Below are 12665 nucleotides of genomic sequence, written 5' to 3' on the forward strand. Positions count from 1 at the left end.
CCACCTCTGAGCGGCGGGTGGGGTCCTTAAATAAAAATGTAACCCCCCAGGTGACATGGGGTCCCCAAACCCCTAGTCACCCCCTCCCCCCAAAAAAATAACACCTACCTACCCACCTCATCCTAAAAATGAGGGGGGACCCTTATCTAAATACCTGTAAAAAAAAAATATATATAGACTTACCATTTGATGTTTTCTTTCTTTCAAAAAAGGCCAAATAAAAATCCATAACTGACGCACTTCAAAAAGCCCATGGAGGGCTCCGCGCAGACTGAGCTCTGCAGGGCAGGGGAAGGCTTATAAAGCCTTGCCCCGCCCTGCAATTAGGCTCAGAGCGCTCTGATTGGTGGGTTTAAGCCATCCAATCAGAGTGCTCTGACAGGTAAATGTAGAGACTTACCTGTCAGTCTCTTCATTTACCTGTCACAGCACTCTGGTTGGCTTGAAATCCACCAAAAAACTTTCCCACTCTGTGTAATTTGACTCATAACACTCTGATTGGTTACTTAATCCACCAATCAGAGTGCTCTGTCATTTTACACAGCGTGGGAAAGTTCTTTTGAATTTTACCACGCTGTGTAATTTGACTCATAACACTCTGGTGGATTAAGTAACCAATCAGAGTGTTATGAGTCAAATTACACAGCATGGGAAAATTCAAAAGAACTTTACCACGCTGTGTAAAATGACACAGAGCACTCTGATTGGTGGATTTCAAGCCAACCAATCAGAGTGCTGTGACAGGTAAATGTAGAGACCTAATTGTCAGTCTCTTCATTTACCTGTCAGAGCACTCTGATTGGATGGCTTAAACCCACCAATCAGAGTGCTCTGAGCCTAATTGCAGGGCGGGGCAAGGCTTTATAAGCCTTCCCCTGCCCTGCAGAGCTCAGTCTGCGCGGAGCCCTCCATGGGTGAATTTTTTATTTTTTTTTTTAAAGTGCATCGGTTATTATGGATTTTTATTTGGCATTTTTTAGGGCTGAAAAAATAAGATTTTAGAAGAAAGAAGACATCAAATGGTAAGTCTATTTTTTTTTAACAGGTATTTAGATAAGGGTCCCCCCTCATTATTTTTAGGATGAGGGGGGTAGGTAGGGGTAATTTTTTTGGGGGGAGGGATAATCTAGGGGTTTGGGGACCCCCTAGTCACCTGGGGGGCACATTTTTAGTTAGGGCCCCCACCCACCGCTCAGGGGTGGGGGCCGGGGGGAGGACATTAGGTCCCCCCTTATTAATATATAGGGCCCCCACTGCCACACAGGGGTGGGGGCCGAGGGGGAGGGCATTAGGTCCCTCCCTCTAATTGTTATTTAGGGCCCCCACCCGCCGTGCAGGGGTGGGGGCGGGGGGGAGGACAGTAGGTCCCCCCCCTATTGTTATTTAGGGCCCCCACCCACCGCTCAGAGCTGGGGGCCAGGGGGGGAGGACAGTAGGTGCGCCGCAAAGTTCCCGTGCTCAAGAAAGCACATGTACAGGCTCATCTGAAGTTTGCCAATGAACATCTGAATGATTCAGATGAGAACTGTGTAGCAGAGCTCCCTGTACCCCTGGCTGGGTACCTCTGCCAAGGACCACTTCCCAGCTGGAACAGGAGGACAAACCACAGCACTTCTGCCCACAGTTGCCGTGGCTTGACTGGGGCCCTGGAACCGCTTCTTGCTGGAGCCGAATGGGGAATTAGCTCTAGTCCTTACTAGGACCTTCCCCATTGAATCCCCTGCAAGCTGGAACAGCAGACACAGGAGTAAATCTTTGTTCCCTCCAATAACAGGACGACACATAGTTTTGAAATACAAGCTGGAATAGATTTTAATGGTGCCCCACTTGGCCTTTTTTTTTTTTTTTTTTTATTCTTTATTTTTGTTCTGCGTTGCAGGTTCACATATTAACAAAGACATTGCATAGTGATATATGAGTTATTGTTGACAAGGTTGCTTTATGCCTGTCTGTTATACTGCACAATTTTAAAATTATTGTGGTAGCTAGCTAGGTGTAACAACTAGTATTGATGACTGGTAGTAGTTATAAGTGTTACAGATTGTTGTCGTTCAGTGTGTGAGAACAGTAACGAGTACTGACATAAAGCTTGTCCTATGCACCATTGAGGGGGCAGCTATATTTAAACTCAGAGGCTAGTGAATCACGAGTAAAATATCAGGCTGTTAGTGCCTCTGGGGTTAATAGATCTGACTACAGCTAACACAGCATATGATTGGATTACAGGCTACGATCTAAAGAATATTAAAGATTGCCTTTAGTTGTTTCAGCCGCTGTTCTTAGAGGGTGAGGCACAGTCACTGAGTAACCAGAGTCCAGAATATTTGAGAAGATCGCTCCAACGATCCTAAGCCGCAATCCGCTCCGGTGCAGCTCCCCTCTGAGGCCGATCCTGATCGGTCGTTGGGTGAGCAGCGTGTGGGCTTTCTGACTCACGTGTTCGGCTCTGCTGGATACTCGCCGACAGGGACCCTCCCGGGTAGCCCGCGGCTCAGGTGAGATGCGGCCAATTTGGGGGCTGTGCCGTCGTGGCTGATGCTCAGATTGCAGCATCCGTCTGCGTCTGCACCTCCGCGGTATCGCCCGAGGGACACACAGTTGGGGCCGCTCTGTGCTTTGTTCATCTGCAGGTAGGTACTGCTGGGCAGGAGGTTGTTCACTAATTTGTAGCTTCGTCCAGAGTCTTGGGCGCAGGTTGTCAGATTCGTGCGCGGGCAGGTCCACTATGAGATCGGGCTGTAAGCGGGCTGTAAGCGAGGCGGGCCCAGGTCTGGCGGTCATCTTGATTTGGGCCTAGGGCTTATATAGTGGTATGGTATCACCTCTGGGTACTGTTATGGAACAAGGACCGGGATCACCGGGTTCAGCCTGTCTGTCGGGCTCCGTTGGGCAGGATAGTGGAGTGGCGGCCGTCCACACAGCAAAGCAAAGATCTCTCCCCTGAGGGACTAAAACTCCTCGAGCAAGCCTCTCCTCGGCTCCGGTGGCCCTTGCACACTGAGGGTCGCAGTTGTTGGTCATTTGATTTATGGAAAGTTCCTGTTTATAGGCTTAGTATGTCTTGGTTTGTAGGAGCTGGTCTTTCCTGCGACCATTCCGCTCGGTGGCCGCCCCCCTCCCCCACTTTGCCTTTTATGCAAGTCCCCAAGCAAGGGGTACGCCCACATAGACCTTGTTGGGGACAGGAACACAAACTTCCAAACCAATAACAACACATTTACAATGTAAGGCCACAAAAAGCAAACCGTCCCTCCCCTCTGCCTTGGAGATAATTGGATCAGATACTGAATTAACCCAATTATCTCCAGGCAGAAAAAACACACATTACCAAAAAGTCCAAAAAGTACCCCAAAACACATGATATCCCCTGAAAGCCCTGATCTGGGTGACCAACATATCCAAAAATCACCCAGATCAGTTCAGGGGTTCAGAAATGCTATGGAAGTAATTTCTTTGACCGACCGCAAGCATGGTCCCCTGCCCAAAACAGTTCCAGAGAATCAGGGCTTGCGGTCGGTCTAGTTTGGTAGTTGAAAAACAAACAAACTACCGAACAGAGTCAATAGTCTTACCCTGGAGCTTGTTCCCTTCATCCAGACGAATAATCCCACCAAACAGTGCTCTTCTAACTTGTATAAAATCAAATGCAGGCGGTGATGGAAGTCCAGCGGTGTTCGGGAGTTTCTGTAGCCGATTTTAATTCCAGGTGATTTATGCCCAAACACTGCTGCCTGCGTTCATGTGAACACGATGGCCGCCACCTTGTGGTTGTCTATAGGAATTGCAGCCACCCAGACGAACAATTAGAACACTGCAGTGTGAAACGTTTCAAGATGGTAATAGGTGTTAACAAGCTACAGGGTGGTCTCTGGTTTGTGCGGTTGTTCGGTAGTCTGTGGGCAGGAGGCTGGTAAGCAGGCTCCTCAAGGAACTCATGGCAAACTCAGATAAAAAGGGGGGGAGCTTGTCACAAACTGTTACATAACTGAACCTTAAGGAACCTAAAACCTTAGATATTTCTGCAATGTCCAAGTGTGGCTAATCATTTCATTCAATTCCAGTGGTATGTGCTTCTCTACCATGGTTGGAGGTTGAATTTGGGATCAAGGAGTTGAAAGATTGGTCTCATAATGTTTGTGATTATAACAATAGTATATTCGTTAGTATACAATAGGTATAGATTTTTTTTATACCTTTTTTGGGGCTGTTGTATTTTTACCTATGTAGTCAATGTCTCCCATGTCTTCCATCTAGTATTGAGGATACAGGGGGCACACCCAGCTATGTTTATTTCTATGTGTTATGTGCGCATGTGTACGTGTTTGCACCCGTCCAGCTGAAACCCCTCATGAGTATAACTGTAACCCTTTCTAGTTTAGCGTGTTCCCTTACAACCATTCTGTATTCACAAAATTAAAATATATTGGGCTGCCTTTGATGATGGGTATCTGGTTGGGGTGTAGGAGGCGGTAAACGGGAATCTTTATTTGTAGGGCCAAACCTATGTGCAAGGGTCTCCATGTTCAGGTCAGCTAGCATCACCCCTTCCAAGGTCATGTACCTTGCCTATAGCTTTATCCTAGTGTAGTGAGGAAATAACATAGCAAAAGTTATGAAATTAAATACGTGGATATCTTACAGTAGATTTGTAGGGAAGCCCTACCGGTACCTTATGCCGTGGTTTCTGTCTGGATGCTTACAGGGACTCCCCTCAGCCTTATGCCTTATATTATTTCTGCGCATACACACACACACTGGCATACACACACACACTGGCATACAAAAATACACTGGCATACACACACACACACACTGGCATACACACACACACTGGCATACACACACACACACACACTTGCATACATACACTGGCATACACACACACACACTGGTGTACACACATACACTGGTATACACACACATACACTGGTATACACACACATACACTTGCATACATACACACACTGGCATACATACACACACACACACACACTGGCATACATACATACACTGGCATACACACATACACTGGCATACACACACTGGCATACACACATACATACACACACCTCATTTTCAGCCACCCTCATCTCTTACTTACCATTCCGTCACAGGAGTGTGGCTGGGGATGATGTGAGTTGGCTGCCTCTCCTCACGGCCTTTCTCTCCTCCTTCCCGCAGGGAGTAAACTGGGAGGAAGCGACCGGACGTCACTTCCTCCCAGCAGCACTTGCTTCCGGCAGCATTTTTATTTTTTAAAGGGGCCCGGTTGCGCTATTACAGCGCTGACCAGGCCCCTGAAAATAATAGGGCCCATTGGGTGGCCCTAAATGCTTGGGCCACCTGATAGGCCCCATCAGCGTTTGGGCCCCGGTAAAGATGCACCGGCGGCAGTTCCGCTGATGCACGTGGGGCCCAGGCAGCCGGGCCCCCCAGGACCGCCGGGCCCGTGACAATTGTCACGGTTGTCATGCCCTGATGGCGGCCCTGCTCCCAGTGTCCCCAAAAGTCTGTGTCCACATGTCTCTCAGCCAGTGTCCCTAGTGTCCCCATGTCTCTCAGCCAGTGTCCCTAGTGTCCCCATGTCTCCCAGCCAGTGTCCCTAGTGTCTGTGTCCCTATGTATCACAGTGAGTGTCCCTAGTGTCTTTGGACAGACATGCCCCCTTTTTGGGCATGTTCGCCCCTTTTGGCAGTTCTGGTCACATGATTCACATGTCAGTGGCCCATCCTTTTTTTTATTTATTTTTTTTTTAGCAAAAATGAAGTGCACTTTTGTGACAATGCTTAGGCTTTCGCAGAAGCCGCTGCATAAACGCAGATTTGTGACAAGGTATAGGCTTACGCAGAAGCCGCGAAAGAAGTACATACTTATGAAAGTGTATAGGCTTACGCAGAAGCCGTTTTCAAATAGTTCAGTTGTATAGAGATGAAGAATGACACCCTAAGACTAAGATGTATGTTTACTAGCGTTACCGGTCTCGTCGGTGGTTAATTCGTCATCTTGGGTTTCACCGCAACAACTCTACGCGGTTTGTCAGTCGGGTCTTGTTTTGGGTACATAAGTCACTTCAATTAGCATGGTTTTATACAGTTATTAACTAAAAAATGTTTATAACATAGTGGCCCACCCTTTTAACCCACCCATTGACTTACTGCTTCACTGGACACTGCTGTTAGGGGGTATGGATTTACTTGAAAGCATACATTAGAGAGAGATTAGCATAGAGCTTGTGTTTTCTTATAGCTGCATCCTTTGAGTTTCCCTCCAACACCATCTCCATCAGATACATGACGCTTGAGAAGTATGACTGTTTTATTGTTTTTGGTCGATAAGATTCTGTAATTAGGCCCCATCATATTTGTCAGTATCAGGCCCACTGGGCTCTTAATCTGGTCCTGGGTTAGTAGGGTATCAAATATCCTATACTCTGCCCTTGGGTTTTTACGTCCAAGGTGCATTATCTTGCACTTATCCACATTAAAGTCAGTTTCCACAGCTCTGACCATTTTTCTAAATCATTTGCCATTTGACTTATCCCTCCTGGAACATCAACCCTGTTGCAAATTTTAGTATCATCAGCAAAAATACATACCTTACCATCAAGACCTTCTGCAATATCACTAAAACTCAACAAAACAGAGACATATGTCCCAGTTCATCTCCCCAAAGCAACATACTCTTTTGCAATATTCCCCCACAGTGGATCACCCACAGCAATATCTCTCAAACTGTGCATTCTCCACAAAGACATTCCTTTCCAACAGGTTCCGATCAGAGACCTCTATTTAATTCAATGTCCCTCCAAACATTGATATTACTTGCACCCGGCCTATGGGATGTCCGAGCATTGTGGTTGCACAGAGTGCCATGGCAAAAGCAGACTACATGGGAGGGACAGAGTGTGCAGAAGTATCCTAGGTTGCAATCCCACAAGCAGTCTTCAAAAGCATGCACAAGACAATTTTCTGCCCCTAACCCTCTTTTTTTTCGTCTGATATCCCACTTATTGAGACACAAGTGACAAGTCACCAGCAATTGTAAGGTTTATTGCAGTGGAACGCTGTGATAGTGACATGTTACTCTGTGTTTTATAGCTGTAAAATGCTGCTGTGCACATTATTATAAGATTTTGTGCTGTGGAGTTCTGTGATACACTCATACAACACATTACTGTGATTTTTATTTACCTCTTTAAGTTTAAGTTTAACACCTGTGAATAAAAATTGTATTTTCATTAAGCTCTCTAACCTTTTTATTTTGAAGTTCATAGGAATGGGAGGTTTTAAATTGTGGGTGGTATGGGGTAAAGGGTGTGGCCAGAGTGGGGTAAAGGCTTTTTGTTCGTAAACATTTTAGAGTGATATACCCAGAGTTATATCATTCTCCTTGGTGTATACCATGAACAAAGACATCTCTCCCACAGTACACACCTACTCATAAATACATATACTCTTTGACATTACTGTCATCATACATTCCCCCACAGGAACATTTCTCCCTAAGTGCAATGCCCTAACAACATTCCACTGCCAGTGCAACGCCTACCCAGTGACATTCCTCTTCTAGTACATATACCCACAGTGATATCACTCCCCATAATGACATCCTTCCCAAGTGAATCCCCCAGAGTGACTTTTCTCCCCTTAGTGCAATCCTCACAGTGGCATCCTTCCCCAGCAGATCAACCACAGCAATATCCCTAAAAACATGCATCATCTGCAGTGACATTACTCTCCATAAGATCCTGCCACTGTCATATACCTCCCTCTGGGCATCCCCACAATAACATTTGTCCCCAGTGCATACCAATATGATGATATTTCGGAATATCCCCAGAATATATTGCACCTAAGTGACATTTCTCCTCAGTGCACCCTTATAATATATTGCACTATAGTGACATTTCTCTCTAGTAGACTATCCACAGTGACATCCCTTTCAAAAACACATACCTGTGTGACATTCTTCCCCAGGTGATACTTGAATAATAATTATAAGAAGTGAATCAAATTGAGTGTCTAACATGACTCCCTTAGAGTGGGATAGGATCATACTAGTGATAAGTCAAATTGCTCTCCTGAAAAGATTTATGTAAAAGCATTTCCAGTATTTTCTCATCCAATGAGAGGAAGGAGGTAGCAAAAATATTGGGACTTGATATACAACGGCAAGGGATAGATGAGGCAGTACTAGATTGTTAAATGTTCTATAAAAATATGTATATTTGAATAATAAAATATCTTTCCTTATATATTACTTAAATGATTCCTTCCATCATGCTTTTAGGAAATCAAGTACATAGCTGATTTCTTTCTATGTCAACAAATCCAAATAAACCATCAGATTTAGATGTACATGAGAGTCTAGTGAAACACTTTGTTTGCCTACTAGATGTTGACAAATATTCCATTCATGTTAAAAATGTTAACCAAACTTCAGTTTATTTATAAAAAATCTTCTGGAAGTTTGATATTGGATGAAACACTATAGACTGTTTAACAAGTTTAACATCAAGTTTGAACATTTATCATTTTTGGCTGGTAACATTAACTGAGTTTCAGAAGTGCAGGCAGGTACATCTCTTTGTGATTAATTTTAGTTTTGACTTAAAAAAAGAAATCTTTAAACCTTTTTTGTTAAAAGTGTAGGTATCGACTGAATCAAAAGGAATGATTGATTTCTAGCATAGAGTTAAAAAACATACCTGAGTTACAAATTCACATTTTGTTAGAATTGTGTTCATCAATCTTGATGCCATTTTAGTTTTTTTGTTGTTGTGATTTAATCTTCTAAAGTTCTGCTGAAGTTAATAAGGTGTCATGGAAACAGTCTACTGAGATTTCAGTGCTTTTGAGAACATTAGACACTTTTCTAGATACTTGAAAATATAAGCTTTTTCCAGCATAAAATTAGATTCCAAAGGTTGAAGATTTCAGTTCGTGTTCAAATAGCAGAACCATCTGTAATTGCCAACATTAAAATGCAAAATTACCATGGACAATTCGGGGGAAAATTTATAATTCACATCTATTTTTTAGCAAATATTTGGCACAATTTAATTTAATCTGTCAGGTTTTTTTTGCCTCTAACAATCACTTTTAAGTATATATAATTTGTTTTCTATGAGACAATGGGTTGTTTTAATACATCTGTGTTTTTGCATGGCATAGATATGTGAATCCAGGCGTGCATTTGTGTGTAGTGTTGGCATTTGAATGCAAGGGTGTATTTTTGTGTAGGGTCTGTGTGTTTGAATGTAGACATGGTTTTACATGGACTGTGCATGTGTGCAATTGCAAGGGTGTATTTGAATGTAGTGCAACCACTAATACCATATTTACCACTGTAAAGTCTTGTCAATCTTTCTTTTATTGAGGCATATGATTATGGTGGTACAGAATAAAGAGAGGGAGACTTGCAGGGGTTATACAGGCTAGTATCGTCATAACAGGTAACAAAATCTCCTAGAATTATCAGCCTCATTTTATATTTTTTTTTTTAAACAAGCGTAATATGTTGAGTTATTCAAACAGGTGGGTTATAATGTATGTCTCGGTTATCTAGCTTAATTAACGTAACGTTGAAACATCGATATACATTATGTGTAAAAAACGCTGCGATATCAGGCTTTATAAATATGATTCACACTATACATAACATTGCTATCATTGAACAGTGCTAAAACATGTTAAATCTTCGATGCCTAATAGCTAAGAGAAGAGGGGTAGATCACGTTAACAGGGCTGGCTATCCTTGCACAATGCTAGGCTATGAAAAACATGCTAATGCAGGGTATGCTAGTAGGTGAGTAAGCATTCCTGGTGCTGCAACGGTTACTTAGCAGGTAGTATTAAGGACGGTGTACTTATTGGAACATATCACATAAAGGCATAAAGGTACGATCAGATAAGAGAAAGTCCCGTAGTGTCCCTCAGGATGGGGTCTGGCAGGATAAACTGGTGGTTGCTGGCTGTCCCCATGGAGGCGTGCTCGTTCATGAGGCACCGAGTTAGTCCTTTTAGCCGATGCCCACTGCTGCTACTTGTGTCTTGACTGTGGTGTTCATCTCAGGGGCGCTTCTGGACCGGGAGTCGGCTCTCTCTGCATGCAGTGGAGTGTGCAGCTTTGCGGCTTCTCGCTTTGCAGCAGTGGCGAGGAGGGGATGACAGGAGCCGTGTCGTGCACCGGTTCCCGGATCAGGTGAGAGGTTTGTGTGGAGGCCAGGTTTTGTCGTGGTCACCTGTGATGTGGGACAGTCCAACAGCATAGCTGAGGGGGCAGTGGAGATCGTGTGGGGTAGTAAGAAGGGGGCTTGGAGTGTGCCTTTTCAGCTTCCTTGATTCCTCCGGTTCCCGCCTCCGGGCTATAGAATGTGGGGGTGCGCCATGTTGGTCCCCGGTTCTAGTTTCCAGTAAGGTACACGTTTGTTGAGCTAGGTCGATGTTCCAGCTGCTGTGGGTTTGAGTGTCGGCATGAGTGCCATGTGCTTCCCCTGCCCGTTTTGTCGGTCGCTGTTGTCTGCTTTGCTGGGTGGCCATTTTGGGGATCTGAGGCATAGGCCCATAGTAACGGCGCCGGGTGACCGGGCGGACCCAGGGGGCCACCGCTCTTGTCGCTTGTCTGAGGGTTAGACCCCGTTTGCATAGTATCGCCCTGAAGCTCTGACACTGCTGATCGAAGGCATTCAGGGGCCAAGTGGCTGGCTTGGTGCTTGTGTCCATTGCTGTGGTGTGCCGCCGGGCCGCCATCATGTGCGCGGCTCCTCCGCGAGTGATGACTCTATTCTCAGAGAGGCTTCGAGGCGACGGCCAGCGGGGACCGGGATGACCCCCACCGGTCCAGAGGGGGGGGGTAGGAGTAGAGTGTGTCTGCTGGACGCACCAGTCGGCGGGGAAGTCGGCCGTCCTTCCCCCTCCTAGCCGTCTGCAGGCCTCAACTTGCAGCCGCGGTTAACGGTACCGTAGACTTTTGAGAAAGGTACCTGCCGGTTTGTCACCGTGTACCCAGACTATTTAGCCCAGTGTGGCATCAGTCGCTGGGAGATTTCTGTTTTTTTTCCCCAAAAAGACCCATCTATCGGTCGGGAGCTCACACAGTACACGTCCGCTCAGCTCAGAGTTCAAGCTCCGCCCCCTGTAAAGTCTTAAAGCATATAATTTAGCAGGGCTGACTTTACAGATATCTTACAAAATATGATATAGTTGGTAAGAGTTTCTCTATTTAAAATGTATAATAATTGAGAATACAATAAAAAATAAAAAAATAGGGATAGTTTTGGAAGCAATAAGCAATATTTTATTAAATATAAATGTAGACAAATAAAAACAAAATAATCCATTATAATAATATACAACAGAGTTTAAAAGATTAAAGTATATGCTTGCAATATCAGTAAAATAGAGTAACATGCCCCCTCAGTCTTGTAATATGTATCAATATCTCTGCTTCCAAATTCTCTCCTCTGTCTAATATTAATATTGAAAGTAGCTGAGCAGCCATACCGACTGGACGTGTCTCGATGGAGCTCCGAGCCAGCAGCCTAAAAATATCGATAAAATCACCCAGATAAATACTGCAACTGCAAAGTGGGGTATACCACCAACTCACTTAATGAGGTGCAAAAGTAAAAAATATAAAGCGGACAAGACCCAGACTTCCATCAATATTGGCGATTTACTGTGGAGGCCACATAATCACAAAAGGCCTCCACAGTAGGATGGGCACTTTATTTCCGATAGGCCCTCCGTGATGTCCAGCGAGATATCCCTGGCGGACCTGAGAGAGTTGGCGATGCCAGGAGAAAAACTGTGAACCGACAAACCTCCTCTAAGGCCTGGTGACCCACCAGTGAGAGAGGAAACTCTAAAGATTCTCTTGGATGAACTCTGTCACAATATTGCTGCAGACATAATTTTTTTTAAGTATGAGCTGCATGGAGTATCAATGCACCTCCACGACACTGAACTCAATACCACTGCCCATGTAACCCACCTCACAAGCGTGGAACAAGAGCTGACAATGATCAAGCGCAAACAGACCCTACTCCAGCACCGCTTGGCAGCAATGGAAGACCATAGGCCGTGGAAAAATGTAAAGGTCTGAGGCCTAGCCGATACTGTTGCAGCCGCGGAGATTGCTCATCTCGTTAGGAGAATGCTCATAAGTCTCTTCTCACCAAAGTAGGCTAAAGCCATGCTGCTGGGCAGCTGTTTCTGACTTCAAGCACCACCAACCAGCACCTCAAAAGTAAATAGGGATGTTATCATCAGGTTTCAGAATGGGTCGGACAGATATGCCTTCATGTCGGTGGATCATAATAAAAACCCCTACCACTTCAAAGAGCACCTACTATCGTTCCCAGACTTGTCTAGGGCTACACTGGACTGGCGGATGTCCCTGCGACCTTAACTTCCATATTTAACTTCCATACTTACCAAGCAACATACCCCACAAGTACACCTAGGTGCCTTCACCACAGTGGGACTCTGAAGGTTAATGAGGCCTCTGAAATGTCCAGTACTCTGCAGCTACTGGGGTTGCCCAACCACCGGAGCATTCATCACAAACGACAGCCTGGGACCCAGCTAAAGTTCGCCCATTCGTACTGGCCGCCATGAGAGAAACCACTACATCATCAATATATCTTGAATGCTCCATCTATA

The sequence above is a fragment of the Pelobates fuscus genome, chromosome 4 (assembly GCF_036172605.1).
Source record: "Pelobates fuscus isolate aPelFus1 chromosome 4, aPelFus1.pri, whole genome shotgun sequence".
Lineage (NCBI taxonomy): Eukaryota > Metazoa > Chordata > Amphibia > Anura > Pelobatidae > Pelobates > Pelobates fuscus.